The sequence below is a fragment of the Bison bison genome, unplaced genomic scaffold (genome assembly GCF_000754665.1).
Source record: "Bison bison bison isolate TAMUID 2011002044 unplaced genomic scaffold, Bison_UMD1.0 scf7180017864239, whole genome shotgun sequence".
Lineage (NCBI taxonomy): Eukaryota > Metazoa > Chordata > Mammalia > Artiodactyla > Bovidae > Bison > Bison bison.
Genome location: NW_011494811.1, coordinates 2,579,966 through 2,594,621, shown reverse-complemented (window position 1 = coordinate 2,594,621; position 14,656 = coordinate 2,579,966). Strand labels below are relative to the sequence as shown.

General features: G+C 41.1%; 1 protein-coding gene across 3 annotated transcripts in view; it reads left to right on the top strand.

Annotated features, from left to right (window-relative positions):
* The window catches only part of EXD2 (exonuclease 3'-5' domain containing 2), a 55,157-nt gene that overhangs the window by 430 nt on the left and 40,071 nt on the right, over positions 1-14,656 (top strand). The gene's annotated exons all lie outside the window — the stretch shown is intronic.

The window sequence follows — 14,656 nt, the reverse complement described above, 5'->3', positions numbered from 1 at the left end:
GCGAATGGTGGAGGCGGTTTTCCGTGCGGACTGAGGAGAGGGCTCAAGATGCTGGCGAGGTCACCGTGCGCGGGGGCGAATGATTGCGGGGACCTCGTTGTCCCCGAGCGACTTGGCCCTGCCCCTCTCCCCGCCTTCCTCGCCGGTGGCGGGGGCAGTTCAGCACCTAGGTGCGCCGCGGGGGCTGTCACCTCGATCGCTGGCTCCCGGTGGCCTTCCGGGGCCGCCTCCTCGGACCCGCGTCTGCTCTCTTTAAGGAGTACCTACCAAACCTTCCTGGCTTCTTGACCCAGTTAGCTACAAAGGAAGCACCGCTCGCAACATCTGGCAGCTCCTTAGGCGCTGCGTGTTGCCCGCGTCCACAGATGAGTTTCGTGCCCTCGATTCGTGGGGACCTACGCCCGCCCCCATTGTTACCACCTCTTTCTTCCCAGACCACACCCGCTGCTATGGACCTTGTTGGGAGGCACCTCTTTTTCTTTTCGCAACCCTGGAATATAGATCAGGACTAGAACCGTAATGTTGATTTATTACAGAATTGATACATGCTTGTTAAAATATAAACGAAACCTAAACTTTTATAAGCTTTTGATATATTAATGAACATAAACTCCCTTAGACACTCATTTCTTGAAAACACTAAAATATTTACACCGTAGAACTGCAGTGAAAGGTTTTGTAATATCAAAGTTGCGAAGTTCGAGAGAAAAGGGGTTATTTAAGAGAAGGGAAGGAATTATGAATTTTGGTCAAGTTGAGTTTGCTTTTAAAAAATGTATTTATTCTTTTATATTTATTTTAGCTGTAGCCCATGTCATGTAGCCCATGTCATTTACACAAAATAGATCCTCTTTGACCTCTTTCCATCTCCATCTTTTCTTTTTTAATCTTTTGTCCCTAGGTAAAAACTGTTATCAGTTTGGCATGTTTTTTCTTTTTTTTTGGTTTACATTTATTGACACGTGTTTGTACAGATACATGTGTAAAATTTTGGGTTAAACTTTTACCAATGTGGCATATTGTACCTCTTCAACAACTAAACTTCTTGTGCTTAAAAATGGGTCTTGGAACTTTTTCTTTGTTAATAAGTAGACATCTGCCATATTTGGTCTACTTGCTCTGTAAATTCCAGAACATGTTACAGTCCCATAATATGTGAGATAATTCCATAGGTTGCTTAGTTTTTCCGTCTTAGGCACAGTGTGGCAGAGAACATCCTCCCACAGCGTCTGTGAGCTTGAGTGAGCATTTCTCAAAGATAGAAACCTGCAGGTGGAATTGCTGGGTGGGAGGGTGTGGATATTTTATGCCAAACTGCCCACCAGCAGTGTATAATAATCTCTGCTTTCCCAGCTCTTTTAAACATTTGATGGTGTCAGCCTTTTTTGCTTTTGCCAATCTGATGGGTGGGAAATGACTTTAATTTGGTGTTTTAATTTGTATTTCCCTGGTTATTGGTGAGATTGAGCATCTTTTCATGATCGTTGGCTATTTGTATTCCTTCCTCTTTTGAGAAATGCCTCATTTCTTTTGGGTTGTCTGGTTATATATGGTAATGCTTTATATATTAATCTTTTATCATTCATATACATTTGAAATATTTATTCCCAACATTTTGAAGTTGTTTCTTATCTCTTAACCATGTGGCATCTTTGTAGAATCAATCAATCAAAGTCTGTGTTTAAATGTATCAGTCTTTCACTTTGTGTATTTAGTGGGCTTTCATTCCTAATCCCAGTGGCTCTCAAATGGGAGCTGTTTTGCTTTCTGGGAGCCACTTGGCAATGTCACGAGATGTATTTTGGTTCTCATCCAGTGGGTAGAAGCCAGGGATGCTGCTAAATACCCCACAGTGCCCAGGAAAGCCCTTGAGCAAAGAATTTTTCTGGCCTAAAATGTCAGTAGTGCTGAGGCTGAAAAACCCTGTGCTACCCTGGGGCCGCGCTTTCTCTTACCACTGTTTTCTCCTGTAAATTGTTACATGTTAGAGGTTTTCTCTAATTCCTTTGTGTGTGTGTCAGAGAGAGAGAGAATGGTGTGTGCCTTTTTCTTGTTTTCCAAGCAATGTCACTCTGAATATCAGTCCATCCGTGCCCCATTAATCTAAAATACCACATTTATCACGTACTAATGTCTCACCCACACGGTGTCTTTTCTGTACGCTCTTCTGTCCTATGTCCGAATTTTCTATTTTGCTGGGCCAATACCATAGCATTCTACATTAAGTATATATTATACTTGGGTATCTAGTAGGGTAAGTAGTCCCTCATGATGATTTTTATTGTTATTTCATTGGAAGTCATACTTTATCAGCTTATGTACTCATGATTTAATCAGTGTTTTGGGGGTAGTCTTACAGTTTCTTGCCCAGATTAATTTTAGAATCAGCTTGTCAAGTAGTTTTTTTCTTTTTTTAAGTGAGTTTACTGTGGTGACCTAAATGGGAAGCGGTGGGGGGGCCTTCCCTGGTGGCTCAGTGGTAAAGAATCTGCTTGCCAATGCAGGAGACATGGGTTTGATTCCTGGATTGGGAAGATCCCCTGGAGAAGGAAATGACTACCCACTCCAGTATTCTTGCCTGGGAAATCCCATGGACAGTGGAGCCTGGCGGGCTACAGTTCCTGGGGTCCCAAAAGAGTCAGACACGACTTGGTGACTGCAACAAAATGGAGAGGAAATCTAAGAGAGTGGGCATATGTGTACATATGGCTGGTACACTGCTCTACAACAAGAAACTAACACATTGTAAAGCACCTGTACTCCAATCAAAATTAATACAAAATAATTGCATTTAAAAATAAGATGGTCTTATTGAAACGTAATTCACATAATTTGTTTTTTAAAGTACACAATTCAGTGATTTTTTAGTATATTTCCAGTTAAGCAGCTGTTGCTATAACCTAATTCTGTTTTCTTTTTAAAAGTTTATTTATTTGGTTGTGCCAGGCTTAGTTGCAGCATGTGGGATCTAGTTCCCCAACCAGGGATCAAACCCTGGCCCCCTGCATTGAGAGTGCAGAGTGTTAGCTACTAGACCACCAGGGAAGTCCCTACAGCCTAATTTTTGGACATCATTATCATCTCCCAAAGACAGTTGCTTCAGTCATGTCTGATTCTTTGAAAGGACTCTAGCTTGCCAGGCTCCTCTGTCCATGGGATTATCCTGGCAAGAATACTAGAGTGGGTTGCCATTCCCTTCTTGAGGGATCTTTCCACCCAGGGATTGAATCTGCGTCTTCTGCAGCTCCTGCATCGCAGGTGGACTCTTTACCACTGACCCAACTGGAAAGCCCAAAGAAGCCCATACCTATTATCAATACCCATTCCCCAATATCCTAGCCCTGTGCATGCTAAGTCGCTTCTGTCGTGTCCAACTCTTTGTAGCCCCTATGGACCATAGCCTACCAGGCTCCTCTGTCCATGGGATTCTCCAGACAATACTGGAGTGGGTTGCCATTTCCTCTTCCAGGGGATCTTCCTGACCCAGGGATCAAACCCAGGTCTTCTGCATTGCTGGCAGATTCTTTACCATCTGAGCCATCAGGGAAGCTGCTAGCCCTAGCCCTCAGTTCAGTTCAGTTCAGTCGCTCAGTCGTGTCCGACGCTTTGCGACCCCATGAATCACAGTACGCCAGGCCTCCCTGTCCATCACCAACTCCCGGAGTTCACCCAGACTCACGTCCATCGAGTCAGTGATGCCATCCAGCCATCTCATCCTCTGTCGTCCCCTTCTCCTCCTGCCCCCAATCCCTCCCAGCATCAGAGTCTTTTCCAATGAGTCAACTCTTTTGCATGAGGTGGCCAAAGTACTGGAGTTTCAGCTTTAGCATCATTCCTTCCAAAGAACACCCTGCTGCTGCTGCTGCTAAGTCGCTTCACTCGTGTCCGACTCTGTGCGACCTCATAGACGGCAGCCCATCAGGCTCCCCCGTCCCTGGGATTCTCCAGGCAAGAACACTGGAGTGGGTTGCCATTTCCTTCTCCAATGCATGAAAGTGAAAAAGAACACCCTAGACAGTCACTAATCTTTCTGCCTTTATAGATCTAAGCATTTTGTATAAATGGAATTGTACAATTTTTGTACGATTTTGTGATTGGCTTCTTTCACTTGGTATAATGTTCTCAAGGTTCATCCATGTTGCAACATGTGTCAGTATTCATTCCTTTTTATCTCTGAATAAGATTCCATTCTCTGGTGTATTTGTTTCCTAGGGCTACAGTATCGAAGTAACGAAAACTGGATGGCTTAAAATAACAGATATATTCTCTGACAGCCTTGGAGGCTATAAAGTCCAAAATCAAGTTGCCAGCAGGAGTGCGTTCTCTCGGGTCTCTACGGGGGAATCCTTTCCTGCCTCTTTCTAGCTTCTGACTTTGCCAGCAGTCCTTGGCATTGTTTGGCATGCCTTAGCTTGCAGCTGCATAACTCCAACTTCTGCCTCTGTCTTCACCTGGCCTTCATCCCAGAGTGTCTGTCTTCACGTTGTAATTCTCTTTGTGAAAGTCTGTCTCAGTCTTTTCTCCCCTTCATATAAGGACACCAGTTATTGAATTAAAGGCCCACTCCACTCCAGCAGGACCCTGTTTTAACTTAATTAGGTATGCAGAGGCCATTTCCAAATAAAGTCATGTTTATAGGTAATGGGAGTTAGGACATTAACATATCTTTTGGGGGAATCACATAACATTATGGATACACCCCATTTTATTTATCTGTGCATCAGCTGCCGGACATGTTTCCACTTTTGGCTATTATGAATAATGCTGCTATGAACTGTTGTGTGGACACGTGTTTTCATTCCTCTTGGATATATACCTAGAAGTGGAGGTGCCGGCTCATGTGGCAACTCTGTGTTTAATCATTTGAGCAACTGCCAGATTATTTTCCAAACAGCTGTACCTTTTTATGTCAACATCAACAGTATATGAGGATTCTAATTTCTCCGCATTATTGCCAGCACTTATTAGCTGTCTTTTTAATTAAAGCCATCCTAGTGGGTGTGAAGTGGTATCTCATTGTGGTTTTGATTTGCATTTCCTTAATAGCCAATGATGTTGAGCATCTTTTCACGTGTTTATTGGCCATTTGTGTATGTTCTTTGAAGAAGTGTCTATTCATATCTTTGCCTGTTTTAAATTGGTTGTTCTTTTTTTGTTGAAGTGTAATAGTTTTTTATATCTTCTAGATACACGCCCTCATGAGATAGATGATGCAAATATATTTTCTCCCATCCTGTGGCTTTTTTTCACTTTCTTGATCATCAATTCATTAAAAAAATTTTTTTAAATTAAGTTTGCATTTAATTTACATTATTCTGAGTATTTCTTTTTTCAACATTAATTATTTTTTTGTTTTGGCTGCGTTGGGTCTTCATTACAACATGCAGGCTTCTCTAGTTGTGGCGTGTGGGCTCTAGAGCACATTTGGAGTATTTCTGTATCTGCTCTTCTTTATTAAAGAAAAATGCAGTAATTATAGTACCTTCTGTAGAGGATTGTTAAAAAGGATTAAATGAGTAATGTATTCATAAATATATAGGCATATGTGTGTAAAGAGCCTGGCACTTGATAACGTGCTCTGTAAGCGACACCTGTTATATCCCTGCTCTTCCAGTCTTCTATACCTTCAGTAAGGTTTTCTTTGTTTCTTCGTATTCAGTTCAGATCAGTTCAGTTGATCTTACATATTTCTTGTTGAGTTTATACTTAATGTTTTTGTGTGTATGTTTGTTTAAAAACATGTGGTTTGTAGTTTTAAAATAGTGTATATTTCTATTATGAATGAGATTTTCTTCATATTTTTATAATGGGTTTGGGAAGCTATTAGTTTTCTATTCATCACACTTTCAAAATTCTAAGTTGTAAAAGTTGTGACTTGTTTACTAATCCAGGTTACTCCGACGCCAGTGTTCTGATAGGAACTAGTGTTCTTTTGCATTCTGCCTTCTTCTGCCCTGATTTGAATCTTCTTCTCATCTTGGCTCTGCTATTGTGAGTCTTAATCTAATGGGTCTGCCTGCCTCTAGCCTTGCCCTCATCCACTCTAACGCATGCACAGTGACCACAGTGTTCTTTGAAATATGAGCCTAGACCTGTCACTTCGATTCTAAGTCTCTTACTCGCTCTCCATTACCTGTAAGGTCTTATCTTACCAGGTAATATAGGGCTTCTCATGACTTGACCTGTATCTCCTCCCTCTAGCATCATTCCTCTCTGTCTCCTTACTTACACATTATGCTCTAGCACAGTGCTGTCCAGTTGAAATATTATGTGAGCCCCATACATAATTTAAAGCTTTCTACTAGCCACAGTAAGAGTATAAAAAGAAACAGGTGAACTTAATTTTAACAGGTATTGTTTAACCCAGTAGATCCAAACTATCATTTCAACGTGAGATATAAAAAATCAGTATGGAATTACTTGAGATAGGAAGTATAATAGAGGTTACTGAGAGTTGGGGAGGGAGGAATGGGAAGTTACTGTTTAATGGTACAGAGTTTGTTTGGGATGATGAAGTAGTTCTAGAAATCAATAGGGATGGGACTTCCCTGGTGGCTCAGTGGTTGGGCATCTGCCTGCCAATGCAGGGGGCACAGGTTTTATCCCTGGTTGGGGAACTAAGATCCCACAAGCTGCTGGGCCACTAAGCCTGTTTGCCACAACCAAGACATGATGCAGCCAAATAAATAAATATTAAAAAAAAAGAAAGAAATGGATAGTGGTGATGATTGCGTAACCTTGTGGATGCAGTTATGCCACTGAATGATACTCTTAAAAATGTTAAAATGTAAATTTTGTGTATGTTTTACTACAATGAAATAAAAGGTCACCTTAAAAGTCGATATGGAAGGGCTTCCCTGGTGGCTCAGTGGTGAAGAATCCACCTGCCAGTGCAGGAGACACGGGCTTGATCCCTGGTCCGGGAAGATCCCACATGCTGCGGAGCAGCTAGGCCCGTGTGCCACAACTTTGGAGCCTGTTCTCTAGAACCCGGGAGCTGCAGCTACTGAAGCTCAAGTGCCCTGGAGCCCGTACTCCGCAACAAGGGAAGCCACCGAGATGAGAAACCCTCGCACCGCATTGAAGAGTCGCCCCTGCTCAACACAGTTAGAGAAAAGCCTGTGCAGCAGCTTAGACCCAGCACAGCCAAAAATGAGTATTAAAAAAAAACAATATGGAAATTATCAATAAGATAGTTTTTATTTTTTTTTAAGAGTCAGTCTTTGGAATTCAGAATTTTGCGCTTATGGTGCATGTTAAGTTTGCTTGAACTTTTCCGCTTGTGCCATGACGCTTCGTGCCTTTCATATCTTTGCACGTGCTGTTGTTCCCTCTGCCTGGAGTGCCCTTCTTTCTGCCTGGTGCACCTAGAGAATGCTTGCTCATTAAAATTTTTTTTTTAATTTTAAAATATATTTATTTACTATTGTTGGCTGTGCTGGGTCTTCGTTGCAGCATGCAGACTTCTCTAGTCGGGTATGAGGGCTTAGTTGCCCTGAGGCATGTGGGGTCTGAGTCCCACGACCAGGGACTGGAAGGTGTATTCTTAACCACTGGACCCCTGGGGAAGGCCCTGGTTTGCTTGTTTTTTAACACCAGTACCAGTCTCAGAGCTCACCCCTCTCAGCAAGTGTTTCTCTTAATAATTCCCACTCCTCTTCTTGGCCATCCTGTACTCGTGTGCTCGTGTGTGCTTCTGTGGTTTGTGTTACCTCACTATATTGCAAATTGTTCAGTGTACCCACTTCTCCTTTTCTGAATCCTGCATTTTTGAAAGCAGATTGGCCTTTTAACTCTTTTTACTCAGAGTCCAGCACAGTGTTTGGTTTATTGAAAGGGCTGTGTACGTGTTTACTGAATGAATCCCTTGACTGGGGGGAAAAATACCCCACAAAATTTGTCCATATAAAAATGAATTAAGAACTGTTTTGAATGTTGCCAAGAGTTCCTTCATATGGAGGTACCCTACTTGCTCCTTCAGTTTCCCTATTAGGATTTTCTTTTTCACAGGCCACATGATGGTAAATAATAAGTGGGAACCTGGCTGCTTGGGAATTCCAGGTCTGAGGGAGCCCTTCTCAATGGAAGCAAATCAATAATGCTCTGTTTTTTTTTTTTTTTTAAGTATTCTGCTTTAACATAACCTGATTTTAGCATTATTAGCCATGAAGGTAGTGTGAAATACAAAAATAAATTTGAAAAATGAATTAATAAAAACACATGTTAGAAGATGTTATTTTCACAGAAAACAAAAATTCGCTTTTCTATACAAAAACTTGTAAGTTGGGGGGGAAGGCACAATCAAGATGCAAATTGAGGGGCTTCCCTGGTGGATAAGTGGTTAAGAATCCCCCTTCCAATGCCAGGGACACGGGTTTGATCCCTGCTCCAGGAGGATCCTTCTTGGGCAGCTAAGCCAGTGGGCCACAACTGCTGAAGCGCCCACGCCCTAGAGCCTGTGCTCCACAGGAAGAGAGTAGCCCCCACTCTCCCCTTGCTCTCAACAACTAGAGAAAGCCCTTGTGCAATAAATAAATGAACAAATATATATATTTTTAAATCCAGATTAATCTCAAAGGATAAAATGTTTGGTTGAAACATACAAGAAGAAATTTAGAAGAAAGAAACGTAAAATTTTGGATTGAGTGCGAAGTATACAAGCATAGAAAATGAGGAATTCAGTGTGATTTCAGTGAACTTTACTTACCACAAACTCTGTATGAATCATCAGTGCGATTCTGCTGTTCAAACACCTATCATTTCATCCAGCGTAAGTAAAATATAGGGCCCTGAGCCTGGGAAGTAATAGTACCAATGTAGACTACACCAATTAGACCACGTCTCAAGTATTGAATACAGACCTGGGTGCCACATTTTAAGAGATACATTGGCAAGCTTGGAGCCATTCAGAAGGATCTAGCCATAATGGCGAGTGGTCTGTAAACTAGGTCCCAGGAAGACTAATTGGATTAAGTAGAATGTACCAAGGGAAGTCGTAAGAGCTGTTTTCACATATTTCACAAGCTCTTAGGAAAGAGTAAACACTTTTGTCATTTCAGAGGCCAGACTGAACATCAAAGAGAAAAATTTCCATGTAGGGAACTTTTACAGAATGCAAGAACGTTTCAATAAAAACTGCCTCTTAAGGTAATGAACTCTGTTTCTGGAAGTATTCAGGTAGAGATCAGGTCATGATCTGTCAGGATTACGAAGGAAAGAAATCTTGAACTGTGTGAGAGCTGAATTTGGCTTTTAGATTTTAACTCTAGTTCTTTGTTTCCCTTTAATAAGACTGCTGTGGTTTTAGAACCCAGTAGTAGTCATATTGAACATTTATTGAACTCTGAAGTGCTAGCCAATATGCTAAGTCAAGCTATTTCGTCATCTTACTTAAGCCTTACAATAATCCGACATGGTAGGTACTATCCTTCTCATTTTACTGATAAGGCAACTGAGACTTAGCAGTTCAGTGAATTGCCCAAGTTTATATAGCCACCAGGGCTTCCATGGTGGCTCTGTGGTAAAGAATCTGCCTGCTAATGCAGGAGGCGAGGGTTTAATCCCTGGGTCAGAAAGATCCCCTGGAGAAGGAAACGGCAACCTACTCCAGTATCCTTGCCTGAAAAATCCCTTGTACAGAGGAGTCTGGCAGTCCATGGGGTCACGAAAGAGACAGCACAACGGAGTAAAACAACAATAACAATATAGCAAGTGGCAGAGGCCCAGGGTGTTGACTCTGGGGCTTATGTCTTTATCCTTGACTTTCTGCTGCTCTCTGAACATTTTAACTTATTGTTTAATTCATTAAAATGAGATTTCTTTCAGGAATATAATCATAAGTCTTAAGTGTTAAGTGGGAAAAAGTGGGAAACTTACTTTGCCTGTCTCTAAAAGTGAAAATGAAGTGTTAGTCACTCAATTATGTCCAACTCTTTGCGATGCTGTGCTCTGTGGCCTGACAGTCTCCTCTGTCCATGGAATTCTCCAGGCAAGAATACTGGCGTGGGTTGCCATGCCCTTCTCCAGAGGATCTTCCCAACTCAGAGATTGAACCCAAGTCTGCTTTGCAGGCAGATATTTTTTTTTACAGTCTGAGCCACCAGGGAAGCCCATCTCTAAAAAGCACCACTTAAAAAAACATGCTTCTCCAGAATTGAAAGAGACACGTGTACCCCAGTGTTCATCGCAGCACTGTTTATAATAGCCAGGACATGGAAGCAACCTAGATGTCCATCAGCAGATGAATGGATACGAAAGCTGTGGTACATATACACAATGGAGTATTACTCAGCTATTAAAAAGAATACATTTGAATCAGTTCTAATGAGGTGGATGAAACTGGAGCCTATTATACAGAGTGAAGTAAGCCAGAAAGAAAAACACCAATACAGTATACTAATGCATATACATGGAATTTAGAAAGATGGTAACGACAACCCTGTATGCGAGACAGCGAAAGAGACACAGATGTATAGAACAGTCTTTTGGACTCTGTGGGAGAGGGGGGAGGGGATGATTTGGGAGAATGGCATTAAAACATGTATAATATCATAAAATAAAAAATCAGTCCTTAAAAAAAAAAAGTCTTTCTAATTGGAGTCGGAAAAGAGTTGGACGTGATAACAGTTATTTTATGCTATTATTTTATATAATTTTTAATACAGTTTTTAAAAAAAGAATGGCAGATCCTTTGTCACTGAAGATGGTAAAGCATTGAAAGCTTTGGATCCCAGAGCCCAGTCCTTAGCGAGGTATCTTAGTCTGTATTTATAGAATACCACAGACTGGGTGGCTTAGAGACACCAGTTCTAACAGTTTTGGAGTCTGGAAGTCCAAGATCAGATTGCCAGCATGGTTGAGTCTTCTGGGCTACAGCCTGCTAACAACTTCTTATTGTATCCATAGTGGCAGAGATCAGAGAGAAACAAGGTCTCTTTTTCCTGGCACTAATCCTATTCACTGGTGGCTCAGACTGTAAAGTGTCTGTCTACAATGCAGGAGACCCGGGTTCGATCCCTGGGTTGGGAAGATCCCCTGGAGAAGGAAATGGCAATCCACTCCAGTACTATTGCCTGGAAAACCCCATGGACAGAGGAGCCTGGTAGGCTATAGTCCATGGAGTTACAAAGAGCTGGACATGACTGAGCAACTTCACTTTCACTTTCAATTCTATTCACTAGGGCTCTACCCTTATTATCTCATCTGATCCTAATTACCTTCCAGAGGCCCCGGAGTTTGAGATTTCCTCATGAATTTCAGAGGGACACAGACATTCCATTTATAACCCAAGATTTGATTTTTCTCACTCCTAGCCCAGTGTTGAACCATACTGCTTGTTTATAGTATCATAGCTCAATAAGGGAAGACATTTTTTTTAGTTTCATGTGAATAAACAGTTTTGTAGTCTGATAATTGAATTAGAAATATCTATCATAAAATGTTAGCATATAATACCTTGAATTGTTTTATTCATCTAGTAACTGTTTATTGTTATCCGCTCTGTGCTAATTGCTGGAGATAGTTATATATAAATTAAGAAGCCAGTTAAGGTGAAGAAGCATTTGAGGTCCCTATTTTCATGGGGTTTACATTCTGGTGGGAAAGATAGACAGTGAATGAACCAGCAGTCATTAATTCATAAGTCAAGCCAACAGGAGAAAAATCAGAAATATCCCTAAGTTTAAAAAATTGCATACACTTGTGTAACCCACAGCTCCATCAACATACGGAACTTTACTACAATTTCAGAAGTTTCCTTCCTATCTGAAATGCTTTTCCCTGGAATTGGGCCTAACTGGCTCCTTTTTGTCATGCAGTGCACGGCTTAAATGTCTCTTCTCTGCACCCACCTCTCTCCGAGGCAACTATTGTTCAGATTTTTTTTCTACCATAGATTAGTTTTAGCTGTTCTAAATATATATATAAATAGATGTTCTTTATATATAAATAGAACTATACAGTATCTCTTTTATATCTGTCTTCTTTCACTCAGCCTAAGGTTATTTGAGATTCATCCAGGTTGCATGTATTAGTAATAAGTTCCTTTTTATTCTTGATTAACATTGTATTGTATGGATGTACCACTTGGGCTGTTTCCAGTTTGGGGCTGTTATGAATAAAGCTGTTATGAATATGCTTATACAAGTCTTTTTGTGGATATATTTAATTTATCCAACTTGGACTCAGAGAACTGTACCAAATCTGACCTCCTTCATCTTCCAAATCTTCCTTTTGTGGATATTGAGTTTCTGAATCCATCCTTTGTGTCTGTTCTTATATTTCTTAATCTCTTTATCTTTGTGATGCATTCTGAGTGACTTCCTCAGATTTATCTTCAGTTCAGTAACTCTTCCTCTCTCGCTCTCTGATCCACTGTTTGTTGAGTATTGAGTTTTTAAAAAAATTTTAACAAATGTTTTTCATATCTAGAAATTCTACTTTTTGTTGTCTCCTGTTCATGCTTTAGATTTTATTTTCCTGAATTTCCCTGATTGTTACTTTGAAGTCTCTTTCACATCTCAGATATGATTGTGGTTTTTTTTTGTTTGTTTTTTTTCTGGTTCTGTGAGTGATTTTTATTGGTTTTAGGGTTTGGGGTTTTGTGTTGTTTTCTTTAATTTGTGAACACTCTTGTAGGGACTGATCTTCCGTGCCAGTCCTGAATATTTCTTGCATGGTGGAAACAGTTTTATGATCAGCTCTGTCCTTTTCTAACAGAACTCATCTTTGGTTTTAGTTTCTTGGCTAAGAGTTTCCTTTTGTAAGTATAACATGAACTCAGCCCCTGTTTTCAGTCCAGAGTGCAGATTTGAGGGGTTGTCCTCTTAGGGGGAACTCTGTTCATATTCTCTTTCCTTAAATTGAATGAAAGATCCTTTATATTCTATAGTACTTTACAGTTTTCAAAAGTTTTACACTTGTATTCAGGTATATATGGCTTTTCCCTTATAGATTATTAGAAAATATTGAGTATATTTTATGTACTATGCTATACAGTAGATCCTTATTAGTTATCTATTTTATGTATAGTAATGTATGTATATTAATCCAAAACTCCTGTTTTATCCCTACTCCTCCTTCCTCTTTGGTAATCACGTTTGTTTTCTCTGTGGGTGTGTTTCTGTTTTGCCCATAAGTTCATTTGTTTCATTTTTTTAGATTTCACATTTAAGTGATATCATATGGTATTCGTCTTTCTCTGTCTGACTTCACTTAGTCTGGTAATCCCCAGGTGCATCCATGTTGTTGCAAGTGGCATTATTTTATTCTTTCTTATGGCCAAATAATACTCCATTGTGTATATATACCCCATCTTCTTTATCCATTCATCTGGTGATGGACATTTGGGTTGCTTCCATGTCTTGGCTATTGTACATACTGCTTCACTGAACATTGGGATACATGTATCTTTTCAAATTAGTGTTTCAGTTTTTTGGGAGTATACACTCAGGAGTGGAATTGCTGGGTCATAGGGTAGTTCTTTTTTTTTTTTCAGATTTATTTATTTTTGGCTCTCCTGGGTCTTCGTTGCTGAGGCTTTCTCTGATTGTGGTGAGCAGGCGCTACTCTTCAATGTGGTGCCTGGGCTTCTCATTCCAGTGGCTTCTCTTGTTGCAGACCGTGGGCTCTAGGCGCGCAGGCTCAGTAGTTGTGGCACACCAGCTTAGTTGCCCTGCAGCATGTAGAATCTTCCTGGAGCAAGGATTGAACCCATGTCTCCTGCATTGGTAAGCAGACTCTTAACCACTGGACCACCAGGGAAGCACCCCACCCCACCCCCACTCTTTCAGGGAATGAAGTTTTTTAAAGATATTTTTTAAATTAATTTTTAAATATTTTTATTTACTTGGCTGTGCCAGATCTTAGTTGTGACACATGGGATCTTCAGTCTTCCTTGTTGTGGCATGCTTGATCTTTAGTTGGGGCATGCAAACTCTTGGGCTTCCCAAGTGGCATAGGTGGTAAAGAACTTGCCTGACAGTGCAGGAGACTTAAGAGATGCAGGTTCGATTCCTGGGGTGGGAAGATACCCTGGAGGAAGGCATGGCAACCCATTCCAGTATTCTTGCATGGAGAATCCCATGGACAGAGGAGCCTGGTGAGCTACAGTCCATAGAGTCACACAGTAGCAGACATGACTGAAGCAACTGAGCACGTATTCAGTTCAGTTCAGTTCAGTTCAATCGCTCAGTAGTGTCTGACTCTTTGCGACACCATGAATCGCAGCACGCCAGGCCTCCTTGTCCATCACCAATTCCTGGAGTTCACTCAGACTCACGTCCATCGAGTCAATCATGCCATCCAGCCATCTCATCCACTGTCGTCCCTTTCTCCTCCTGCTCCCAATCCTTCCCAGCATCAGAGTCTTTTCCAATGAGTCAACTCTTTGCATGAGGTGGCCAGAGTACTGGAGTTTCAGCTTTAGCATCATTCCTTCCAAAGAAATCCCAGGGCTGATCTCCTTCAGAATGGACTGGTTGGATCTCCTTACAGTCCAAGGGACTCTCAAGAATCTTCTCCAACATCACAGTTCAAAAGCATCAGTTCTTCGGTGCTCAGCCTTCTTCACAGTCCAACTCTCACATCCGTACATGACCACAGGAAAAACCATAGCCTTGACTAGACGAATCTTTGTTGGCAAAGTAATGTCTCTGCT